Here is a 13,246-nt window from a genome sequence, read left to right as displayed (position 1 = left end):
GGTTTAACACAGCCTTAGCTAGCCCAACAATTCTGGGAAGCATCAGCCTATTACCCTTGTGTAGTAAAGCCAATATTACCAATGATGGGAGACAGGATGCAGCCTGCGGTCTCATCTGCCACTAGGAGAAGCTACTTGGCTCATCTGACCAAGAGAGCAAAGCAATATTGTTTTATGACATATGGAAAAAACTAAAGGCAGGAAAAGTATGATTTAATGAAAAGTGATTTCTGGAGTGCCCACTACAGATGCACTCAGCCGCATCGCATAAATTGTACAGAAAGACTCTGGATTTTTGTGCTTTATTTTGCTTTAGGGTTTTTTCTCAGCCTGCTGGATTTTCTCAGTGCAGGCTTCTGCTGCTTCAGAGATTCTAATTTATGCTTTAATGTTGGTTTATTTCTTGTGTGAAGTGAATTCCTATAAACGCAAAAAATATTTTTGTAATGGACTTTTCTTTCTAGTACCAATATTTTGTTGTGTCTATCAGGAGTCCAACAGATGCTTCATGACTGGCCTCTTTGGCTTGAGGAGGTGGGATTTCCACCATCGGAGGGTTACATCTACTAATGTGAAAGATTTAAGGCATCTCTGCCACAGAAACAAATGCAGTCTGGCATTTATGCTATTTCCAGGAATCAAATCATATTTCAGCCACACATATACTGATCTGTTGATCTTGAGGTAATATTTCCAAAAATCAATGTTTTGTGTATGACCTTCAGACATATGCTTTCCATTGTAGGAGGCTGATGTGAAGAGTGTGACAATGAGCCAGTGTTTTATCAGCACCCTACCATCACACCTGTCCACCGGTACCACATGGAAGGTTTCTGTAGCTGCGTCACCAACCATACCCACAGTGGGAATACCATAAGAGTTACCTCTGATAGTCACAGATTTTGAGAACCCTACAAATTGCTTTATAGCTCTTCTACATTTCCATATTGCCTGGCAGCATGCTTAGTGGCCTGAAGCAGATCGAGGATTTCATGTGCTCTCTCAGGATGCTGTTTTATCTCTCTCTCTCTCGGTTTCCCCACCCGTAAAATGTGTTATGTTTCCTGCTGAAGGATATTGTTGTGATTAGTTTTAAATGTTTGTGAAGCATTTTGAAGTTGAAAGGTTTGGAGTCATAGTTTCTGGCTCAACTTTACCTTAAGCAAAAGCAAGAGTGTGGAGAAGGCATGTTGTAGCTCCAAGCGGCAACTGAGAATCACTACAACAGTTGTAAGGAGAGGCAGGTGATACAGTGAGAAAACAGGTCCCTGAACATAGATTCAAATAACAGCTGGAACTATATTTTTGTGACATTTGGAATCACTTTAGTGCATTAAATGCAAATATTCATACTTTTAAAAAGATAATTTTTCCAAAAACACAAATATAAACATCCAAACAAGAACAAATTGTTATCCATATTCACAAGCTTTTTGTAGTATTTATTAAAGTCTCTATGCCTTTGATAAACATCAATTACAAAACCAGAAGGAATACCACTGAATTTGTTTGACTAATCCCACATCATACGTCATAGTCAACACGACCAAATTCCAGGAATTAGTCATGGCACAGTGACTCTGGAGTGGGGATTTTGTTCAAGATTCAGATATCTCAACTTAGGTTTCAACAACGTAGAAGGCTACAAAAGAATGAGGTGACAACTGACTCAATGGGGAGATCTGTGGCTCAGTCAGCTGACATTTCAGATGCTCTAGTGTATCCTGTGAGGTGCCAGCTGCCTCTCCAGAAGTTCCCTCATATTTATTACATCAAAACTGACAGCCTCAGTTGGAGGTCTCAGGTACCCTAGAACATCTCCCCTTTGTAAATTAGTCAGTCCTTAAGTATGTGCTCTAGACTCCATTGACTGAATTAACTAGACCTCCATCCCCTTTAGTGGGAGTTTTGGGCACTGAGATAACATAGAAATGTACATTGTCAACACCTATATGGAGGCCAAGCTGTATCCCGCTCCAAGCTGTAACCAATCCCTGAGGCTGAAGTATGTTACTGTTTACATAAACCAGCTTTCCCAAACTGGTCATTTGACCTTTGTTAAAGAACTAATGGAATATGCATACTAGCACAGTTCCTGGGAGCGACAATCCATCCCGTTTATTTTAAAAGTGTTTTAACCAATTGCTCTGAAGAACCATTTTGACGTCCTTAGAGGAACTGTGTGAGGTTGGGAGAGTGCAGGGGGCCCAGCAGGCAGAGCTGGGAACTGCTTTCCAGTGTCTTCCTCTAGAAGAAATTGCTCTCCTCGAGAGGAAAAGGAGGTTCTGCTATTGCTGCCAATTTCAGTGAGAAAGGGTTCTTTCTGTACCACAGCAAAGGGAAGAAAAGGCTTCCCACCATTCTTCCTGCTGCATAGCAAGAAAAGGAACCGCTTTCCTCTGCTGCCTCCAACAGGGGGGCAGATCATAGCATAGGCAGTTAAAAAACAGAGTGAAAGCTTATTGTGATATGACACTGTCTCCTAACTGCTGACACAGATATTTGTTAGTACAATGCAGAGAGAGTTAATTTTGTACCCTTTTGGACAGTCTTTAAAAATTTCTCTAGTAATAAAGATCTGGTTTAGTTAAGGGGCAGTCAGCTTTAGAGTTTTGAGCATTATACACCTAACAAGTGGCTCAAGAGGTGTTGCTGTGCTAGCACTGTATCGCTGACACAGGGACAGCTGGAAAAATTGATGGAAAGCAAGCACAGAAAGACCACTCCTTGAGCCCCAGCTACTCATCTAGTCCAGTCCCATCCAGCGGTGGATCATGGCACCCATCTCCTGCTATACTGTGTCACGAGACCTTACTTTGGACTAAGAATTTTCTTGTTAAGATGGCTAATGTTAGCTGAAACAAATTGTAGCTGAGATGAGCAGAACTTCACCACCAGCACAAATGGGAAAGGAAGGGTAGGATCAGAAGTGATGGGGGAAATCGATGGGAATTACTGATGATTTCTACCCAAACTTGTGCTCACTGTAGGTAAGTGGTCATATTATTCAGTCCAGCAGGAAAACCTGGAGGAAAACAGGTAGAAAGAAAGATCACAGAGGTTTTCTGTGCAAGAAGGAGAAGAGGTGATGACTTTTGTTCCTCAGATATCTTTTTCTAGATTCACAAAAAATGAGGAGCAAGAAGGCACTGAAGTACTATTCCACCCCCAATGAAGCTATAATTCTTATGACCAACATAACCCACTCTTTCCTCTAAGATTCACAAATGCCATATTTTGCAGATGGCTCTGAAAGAATGTCAAAAGATGTGAAAAATCACATGCAGCCAAACAGCCCCTGACTGAGTACATGTCTGAGGAGGCCCTAGAATGAGAGCTACTCAAGGAAGTGATATAAGGTAAAAAGCATTTGTTAAATTTGCCTGAGATGTCATAATATGAATAATTACAATAACAAAGAAAGATCACCCTTTTCTTTCAACCTCATCTATTGGGGGAGGAGGAGCTGTTAGCACTACATTAGACCGAGGCTACGTCTCAGCCTATCACACTTTCTAGTAGGATGTCAGAAATCTCCAAGAGCAACAGCATTGCACGGGAGCTGCTGATCGCTCCTCAAATGCATAGATTATTCTATTTTTGATTATATGCATATGTCAATCTCAGAGCAAAATTGAGCCCTTAGGGCAAAATTCTCCTCTCAGATCCACACATCAATGGGAGTTGCCCTCATGCAGGAAGAACAGACTATTGGAGGTGAGAGCTGCTGTGTAGGTCAGGATGGAAAATTTTGTCTATAGTGTTTATTTTTGAAATAGTAAATTTAAAATATAAATGTAATTTTCTGTCACAACAAAACATTTGAATAAAATCTAAATCTGCCCTACCAGCATCACACAAAAACATACCATGTTCACAAACATAAACAAATATTTAGCTCAGGGGTTTTGGAGTGAAAGAGGAGGTAAAATTATGTCTTCAGAAAAACTGAATATATGAAATTCTTCCTCTACAATGGTGAATCTCTTCAGAATGAAAACGCTCTTTATTATAACTGACTCAATGGGGATAAGGTGCTTGAAGAAACAGTTTTGTGTAATCCTTCATAAGGTGAGAAATCACATTCCTAGTGCCTTCAGGCCTTTACAGAATGTTTGGGCACATATGTAAAGAAGAAAAGCCTCATTCCACCACACTCACCATGAAGCATGTCCAGCATATAAAATGGAATTCCATTCTCCAGAGGAGATGATGAAGAGGAAGGATGACTAATCTAGAGTAGCCACTGCTCTAGTGCCACCTTCCCAGATCTGCACAGGCCAATTCTGTATGTAAATTTTGGGTTAAATGTCCTAAAATGTAAATGTACAAAGAAAGTAGCCAGTCATGGATTTAGCTTTGGAATTGCTGCCAAAGTGTGTATCTGAGCCAGATCTGTGCTCTTTACACATGCTTTTCTCTGCATGCTTCTTTAATGATAAAATTAACCCCTTCACAGTGAAATGGTACATAACCTATACCTCCATTTGATTCCTAATTCTCCCTAATTGCTAATTTGAAAATTAGCAGCTATTAAAATAATTTTTAAAAGAGTAAATTGGTGTGTATATCCTATACTGATCCTCTGGATGGGTGTGCATTTCACCTGAAAATTCCAGGCTGCTGCTGTCAGGTTTTAATGCTGGTGGTCTGATTTAATGTTCAAAGACTTTCTTTCTCTCTTGCTTCTGCTATTTAGTCTCTTTCAACATCTTCTTGCTTGAAAACTTCTATACTCATTAGTCACTATTGAGATCATTAACACACAGCCTGGGCTCTCTGTAACTACTATAAACAAAGACATAAAGTGTTTTCTCATGTTTCTTACTGCAGTTTCAGAAGCAGTTGATATTACAAGAGGGTAAAGAGACTTACGGCTTCAGATAGATAGGTACCATACAAGCAAAGCAGCAGCCAGGGACAACATTGAAGGCTTTGGAAAGATGGCACTATTTTGAATTATTAAGAAACAATCTAAATTAGCAACTCCACTAATGTGCCTGTAGGAACCACGTATCCCTAACACAAATTATGAATTAGGTAAGCATTTAAGTACTAGCTAAATAAATATTCAGCTATAACCCATTCTGCCTGTGGACATGTACTTAAAAATCTTTGTTATCCTGCTAGAGACACCATGGATATAAAACAATAACGAGGACGGCTATAAAAAGTTTGCATCTTATTTCCACTTGAGAAATCTCAAACATCATTGTTTTTGCTAGTGGTTCTCTGGGAAATATTTCTCAGGCAGTTTTTTAACCATAACCTGAGAAGAGTATTTAACTGTAGGAATAATCACTATTGAGTATCAAAATTAACTTAATACTCGTTAGTTCGACTATGGCAGTACTTCTTAACTTGACTTGTAAAATTCGTACAATGAATTATTGAAAAGCCATTATTGAAATAACCTCTTCTTTTCTAACATGGCTGCTTATGTTTCCCAGATGAAATACAGCATGCATCTGTTGCCATAGCTACAGTTAGTTTCTGAAATAAACATTACTTCTTTCTCATTCCTATGTCCACATACAAAAAGCTAAACTATGCTGTATTTTCCAATCGTATGTATTATAGGTACAACAGTCCATTTAAATAGTAATCTTATTAAAGATAAAAACCTATCTTACCTTAAAATGCAGACACTTAAGTGACATGAAAGATGGTAATTCTCAAAGTTTATAAACACAACATGGCATGTACATATACAACCTTTAAAGGAGTGAACTTTCTGGGACTCCTGTCAACATACAAAACATGAGGAGGAGGAGTTTAACCAACAAGATGTGGGAGATGAGGAAAAGTTTAAATAAAAATCAAGTTCCCCAAAGTGTGTTTGTTGTACCTCTTGGGTTCTAGCCCTGTGGTCTCTGGAGGCTTGAAAAACAACCTTCTATCCCACGACTGGGTAGAATTTGGGATAATTTTATTTGATGAATCAGGCAGTCCTTTTTAACCTTGCCCTCCTGTAGAACAGAGAGTTTGTGTAATTTTCAGATGTCTCACATACAATTTCCAAAAATAACACTCAGTTCAAGGAACTTAGGAGACTGTCCTTGGGGGTCAATCTTGTCATGTCCATGCTAAGGTAGCCTCATGCAGCAGTCCTGAAGGAAACACACTGTTGCAAAGAAAACATATCACACTTCTGGCAACAGGGAGGAAACTAAATTTCCAGAGATTGCTTCTCTGTCAACTATTACACGTGCAAAGCAGGTGAGTAAAGGCCAAAATAAAATGACACCCCAGAAAAGAAACCACAAATGCACACACAAGCGAGCAGACAAAGCATCATACCAGTTTCATCCAGGGCCACTTCCAGCTATGGCCAGGGAGACAAAGATATCAACAGATGCTTATAACTCAGACCCGAAACAAGGGCCAGGAGCATAGAGGATATAAATCAGCAGTTGCCCTGCACCTTCAGCAGAACCACACTGAAGTACACAAGCAGTACTCAATCCTCATGGTGTTGTAAAAGACATGTGGATACTCTAAACATTTGCTTTTTTTTTAACAACCCTTCCTCAAAGCATAATCAACACTTAGCAAAAGCAGGCCATATCAGTCCCCAAGAGTCTAAGTAGACAGATGTGCCTTGCAGCGGACCTTAAGGGACAAAGGATCGGAACTATTTTGGACCACTTCAGGAAGTAGATCCCAAAGGGAATACCTTGACAGCAGCCTCCTTTATATACTGAAAGGTCTTCAGAGTAATCATTCTTTACTGACCAATAGAAACACCAAGAGAGACGTGGTCTTTTATATAGGTAAGTCCTGAGCCACTCAAGGCTTTAAATATTGAAACAAGCCCATTCAATACCACCAGAAAACAACCAACCAGTCACTCTTTAGCACAGAATGGTGGCTACCAGCAAGATACTCCAAAATTTGAGTCAACATAAAATGTAGCTCTATTTGCAATACATTATGATATTCTATGATCATTTACAGAGCCTAGCTAGCATTACTCTTGCCTTATAAAAGACACTTGGATCAAGCAGATATAACTTGCTAGGCCCTATAAACTCCACAGATTACAACCCAAGCGAAAGGCTGAGACTAGACTAGCTTGTGACCTGGCTGTGCTGTGGTGCCTGATAACAGTATGGCTGTTACTCTTTCAAAATTCAGCATCGGTCTGGCAGTGAGGGACTTCTATCACCATTTTTCAAAAAACTGTGAAAACTTACATGATCTGGTTTTAGCCTATTTATAGAAATACCACTATAGGTTACAATTACCAAGCAAAACTGGATGGAGCAAGCATCCAGATAAAAGGAATGAAGGAACACTGAGTAATTAAGAAACCAGAAAAATTAAACCAATTAAAACAATTTGAGAGAAACTATCACTCGCCAAGAAAAGCTATGCCTTTCTGTAACAGCAAAAGTTGTAGGGTCCAAGGTAAAGTGAATGAGGTCCAGGAAGAGACATTTACTCTCTTGTAATGGGTCTGAGAGACTGATTTTCTCAGTTCTTGAGATACATATAGTTTTGATAAAGAGCTAGAATTTGAACATTTAAAGGAGATAAGTGATTTGAACTCACCAGCTTCTTCTCCCTTCTTCTCCCTTATTCTTCTTCATCAAAATGACTCCAAACCTCACAGTTATCATCTAGTGTATTATTTATTCAGGAAGAGTATTCATGGTAAAAAAAAAAAAATCTCTTTCTTCTGCTTCTTCGTGAATAGAATGCCGAACCCTCCCCAAAGAAAAGGTATTAGACACTATTCAAGGCCTAGACATGCTGTATTTCCAAATGGACCATTTCCAAATGCTCCATACCCAATTCTTTAGCAACAAGGATGAAGGGACAAACAATTCCAAAGCCCTGATATATGAATTGTGTGCCTCTCTGATAAGCAGAAAGGGTCCCATAAGCACAACACCCTAGTTCAAGCCCTGGCGCCCAGTTCATCGCAACCCCGAGCTGGACTTTCCAAAGCCACAGGAATCTATTTATACCCGCAAACATATCTCGCTGCCCATCACTGGCCAACAAAAGCTATGTGCACCTGTAACAGTGCAAGTCTCAAAAAAAATTACACGAGGCCCAGAAATAAACATTCCCAGCAAATCAGACTCTGTTCTAATTCTACCACACTGAGAAGCGGCTCAATATTTTATCAACACTACAGCTTTCCCTTTATAGCAAAGTTAGTAACTACAGGAGAAGCAGTAGTAATCCCTCTATATTAATAATGGCTGGCACCTCCTGCAAACTTTTTGTCATGATCAATAGTCCTAGGACTCAGATACACAGAAATCCATCCACAAATATCCATATACATGTTCATAGTCCTTGGCAAACATGGTATAAACTAAATTAAATTAGCCCTTGAAGAAAGACCTCATTTGTCAACCAGTGATAAAACATTCATTCATCTCACCCCCTAATGCCAGGTTAGAGCTTGTGCATCTCCTAATGAAATTGCTTCAAATTTGGCCAGCTTCTGCATTTCCCAGCTGTTCCCCTTGCTTCAAGCTAGCTTAGCTTCTGCTTGCAGCCTAGAGATTTCTATGTTCTGAACAAGTATATATCCAGCAGCACTAGCACCAGATCACAAGTGATGATGGAGCACACTTCACAATGTATGGGGTGTACTGGGATGCATCTGTATGGGATGAAAACAAAAGTGGACTGGGACTGTTTTTCCACAGTCAAAATATCATTTGGCCTAAGGTGAATGCACAGTCTGGTGGCCACAGTTAATACCTGTGAGCTTTCATATCCTTTACTATTAAGCAGAGACTCACACTGCACTGAAAGCTTATGTGAGCTGAGAACCTACCTCTTACTGATCTCTAATCAGAAGAGGTCCCTAAACCCTTTTCCCTCAACCATCCCTCATATCAGAGGGCTCCAATGCGCATGTATGTCATACAGTCAATGCGCATACAGTCTCCTGTATGTTTTGTGTCAGTAAGTTCTACACCCCTTCAGATGGCTCATTTGTTCAAGTCATGTAAGCTTAAGACACCATAATCATCATTCTCTTCCTATTAGCATAGGCTCTTCTGTGGATCAAGTGATCTCTAGACTTCAGCGGAGAGTCCAGTGTCCCAGTCCTAATGGTTGTACATTAAAAGCAGTCTGGCTTTTATTTTTCATTCAAAAAAGGATAACTATAGATAATTGCATATGTAAGTGTTGAAGGAAAAGATTTTTAAAGCTGAAAAAAATAAGCCTTCATTAATTCATTAAATGCCCAAAAGTCAGGAAGTGCCATTACTGGCACTTAGTGTGCAATCGAATTCTACTCCCATGTGTATACACAATATGATACATTCTTTAATTATACGATGTCTTTTTTTTTTTCCACAGGACCCCAGCTTTATTCAGTGCACAGTGTTCAGTGAATACAGCAGCTGCTCAATATTTCTCTTTATCCTCATGCTTTATTTACTGCACATCCTCTGAACATTGCATTGAATACAGAGTTACTTGTTGCCTCATGGGTTTTGTGCTGATGCTCGCAAATGTAGTATATCAGCATACTGTAAAGATTAATGAATTTATGGTCACAATCCCCCTATGTACACACTAGAAGAGTGTCATTCCTATGTACACATTAGGAGAATGTCATTAAACCCATTTTATAGACTGAAGCAGAAAGACACAATGACCTGCCTAATGTAAGACAATAAGGCAATGGTATATTGCATGAATCTACACTGTTACGTAATGCTGCCCCTTTCCTCAAAGTCCCAAACCTACACAGCTTGTGTTAATTAAAGTTGTGACAGTCAACACTGAGCACTTCTGTACATCAGACTCCCAGTCTTGTGGCTTTACCCCCCAGAAAACAGAAAGCACACATTCAGTGATATCCCGGAAATGTCTTACTATCTTCAACGTATCAGCTTGAAGGTCTGCAGCAGGCTAGATCTACTTCTCCTACGTTATCACTAACTCTGCTAATGACGAAGCCAAACTTACACTTTTTGCAGTGTTTTCCCTCATTGCCTACATACAGACACCTACCGGTGTTTCATGCAAGTGAGGAATACTCCTAGAAAGCAACTTCATTCTCTTCACAGTCCCGATTGATCCCTTGAGCGCAGTTTACCTCATGCAGCGACTGAGACAGAGGTCCTGTGGTAAGAATGTACATGATAACATAAGATGGAACCATATGAGAGTGCTTCATTAAAGACCCTAAGGTTATGTGTGTGGCAATTTAAATTCTGACAATTTTTGAGGGATTTGTTTGTTAATGTTTACGGGTATATGTACATCTATATCCCTCCTCTCAAGAGGTCTTTTTGCAACCAGGAAGAGAGGAAAAGTGGAAACTTCATGAAATCTAGGAAATTTGCTGTGCAAAGCTGATATATTTAGGAAATATTCAAATATTACTGTATTGAGCCCCACCTAGGGAAAACAATAAATTATTCTTTTTCCCAAGAATCTGTAGAAAAACAATTTGCACTTTAGTTGACTATAATATCAAAAAAGACAGCAAGGAAACCAGTTAGAATGGAAATCATAGCAGAAAGGTCATTTGCCTGCTATGCCATCAAAGTGGCATCAGCTACAGTCAACTCATTCCCAAAAGATCCGTGTCTAGCATGGTCTGTAAAGCATTTCTGCAGGACCAAGAGCTCTACCGTTTCAGCTACCCCATCTATTCAGACAAAGGAAGTCAGGAAAACCCAGATTGTAGAGTCCTGTTTGAACCTGCTAGCCACTGAGTCGTTGTGTAAAAGGAAATCCCCTCCTCTGAAGAAAACAAAGTGGTGAAACCTCTGCCATTTGTGCAATGGAGGACACACGAAGGAAGCATGTGGAAGATACTTGCTGCAGAATTGGACACGTCTGTCCAAAGAGAGATGTCTACAGAGAAGGTGGCTACATCTGAGCTAGTCTGCTTCTAAGGCACACCTTAATATACTCACCAGAGGTCTATTTGCTAAAAGTGTCTGCTTGCTTCCACTCACAAGTTCTGATGCAGATGTCTGAATTGTAAACATCTGAAGTTAAGCAAGGTGAAACAGATGCCCAGTTTCTGTAACTCAATCAGGCTAAAAAGGGAGCAAGCATCCCAGTCACAGAGATCTGTCAGGTGCCAGGCACACACAAGAGTAGAACATGAGGCTCATGGAGAAATTTAATGTGTGGAACTAGAGGACCTGCAGCCCTCAGGCTTCAGTAGAGTTTGAGAAGCAGCCAAGAGTCTTGTGTTAAGGTTTTGGAACTAAGTGCTTAAATTCCTCTGAAGTCGAACTTTAGAGTGAGGCATTAAGACCCTTTCTTGGATCCAGCTTTCTGACCCTGTATTTTTATAGCCTCTTGGTAGCAATTACAAACCAGCAATTAAGAGTAGGATCATTACCCTTAATCATATTGGTAATGAAGTCTGAGTATGTGATTCGGGGAAATGAAATTACATACATTTCCTTTTGTTCTGTTGTCCAACCTCTAGCCATTTACATGTGGTCCTTGAATGTAGATCTGTCTTTCTGTGGTTGCTCCTGCAGACTTGAGTATACAGATTTCTCTCTAACTTTAACTGGAGGTTTGGATGTGCAAGCAATATAGGACTGAACCACACATATTGGTAACATTTCCACAGTTCATGGGTATTCATGCCAGCAGATACTCAGTCCTGTTTCCTGCGTAGCTCCTCATAATTTTCTTTTCAGATGTTTGCACCTCAAAAACCAGTAGTCTAAGAGAGAAGCTACTCAAGAAAGAAAGGAAAATTTTACTGACAATTCATAAGGAATTTATTTTGTTACTGTGTTTATTCTTATCCAATTCAGTTCAGATCGTGCAGAGAGAACTAGACAGTAGCCAAAAATGCTGATGGCAATAGGGTCAAAGTATAATTTTTTTAATTAAAAATAAATTTTCATGCAAAGAAGAAGAAAAATATACCCAAAGACAAGAGAGAGGAAACCTCCCTCAGAACTGTCAATGATTTCGGAAAGCAATACAACAAGTAGCGATTGGAAAAACATGCTTATTAATGAAAATTAAGAAGGAAAAAAATCTCTTCCTAACAGCCTAATTGCCAAAGGAACTTATCTCTCTTTTCAACATCTGACCTGAATATGAATAGACAAAAAATAAGAGTGTTAAAACATATTTATTTATAGATTGCTATTAGATGGTCTTCTGGTGAAGTTAATCTTTCAGCACACACTGTTATCACTTTATATTTTTTCTGATTGCTCTTACAGTACACGCTACTGACAACCATTCACTGCCCACATGTCTTTAAGAGACAGAAAGGAGGGATTAATTTTCTTATAATAGCCTGTCTCTTACATAGTTAATGACAGGAAAAACAGGATGTCAGTTTGTGGTGTTGACTTAGGGAGAAACAGTAATCATGGTGTGGGACTATCGTACCAACTGCTTTCCAGCTATGTTTCAGGTCAGAGGTCCAATAGACGCAAATACTTGCAGAAAATGCAAGGTCAGAGAAGCTACGTACAGGTTCTGACTTCAGCTTATACAGCCAGCCGCAGACAAGAAAGAATAAAGACATGCCAGGAGGATTTGGGAAAGGGCTGGGATACAGAACTGCCCCTCTTGTAAGGCTGATGAAGTTTAAACACAACATATGTGTCAGACAAGCTGGCTTTCAAACAAGACAAGTCTAACCTAACTCTTGTGACTAGTTCGGAAGTTTAGAACCTGATCCACAGACCGTAACCTAACAAAAAGGTTTCCACTACCCAGTTTGCTTTGGCACTGTTGATGAAACAACACGGTGCACGGGAACAAGAGGATTCTTTGGATATCCTTTTCAACATCAGAACAACGAATTACAACTAGAAAGAATAAAACTGTAGGAGAAAATTACATCTAACATACTGACAAGCAGGGACGTGGAAAAAACTCCTTAATTGTCTGAAAAATAAGGGCCTGATCTAATGCCTCTTCTATGGATTTGAACAGACAACAGATCAGACCAGATCAGACAGATCAAATACAGTTCCTAGAATGGTCCACTGTGAAGACTCCTTTATTTCTTCTTACACTAAGGAAAAATTATCAATCCTTAAAAAAAAAAAAAAAAAAAAAAAAAAACCAAACAAAATAATTCATACTGGTAGATGGGATGCAAAAGTAGCTTCTGAGTAGGCATCACTAAGCTATAACTTGCTTTGTAAAACTTACACAGAAGTCAGTGAGAGATCTGTAAGTGGAATGGCTAGAGAGTAAGATGCACTGCATTCATTCCTTCCAAGCAGAAAGTGAATAAGATGTTTTAAAAAGAAAAAGC

The sequence above is a fragment of the Platalea leucorodia genome (assembly GCF_965183815.1).
Source record: "Platalea leucorodia genome assembly, chromosome: 2".
Taxonomy (NCBI): domain Eukaryota; kingdom Metazoa; phylum Chordata; class Aves; order Pelecaniformes; family Threskiornithidae; genus Platalea; species Platalea leucorodia.
Note: the sequence above shows the minus strand (reverse complement) of the source record.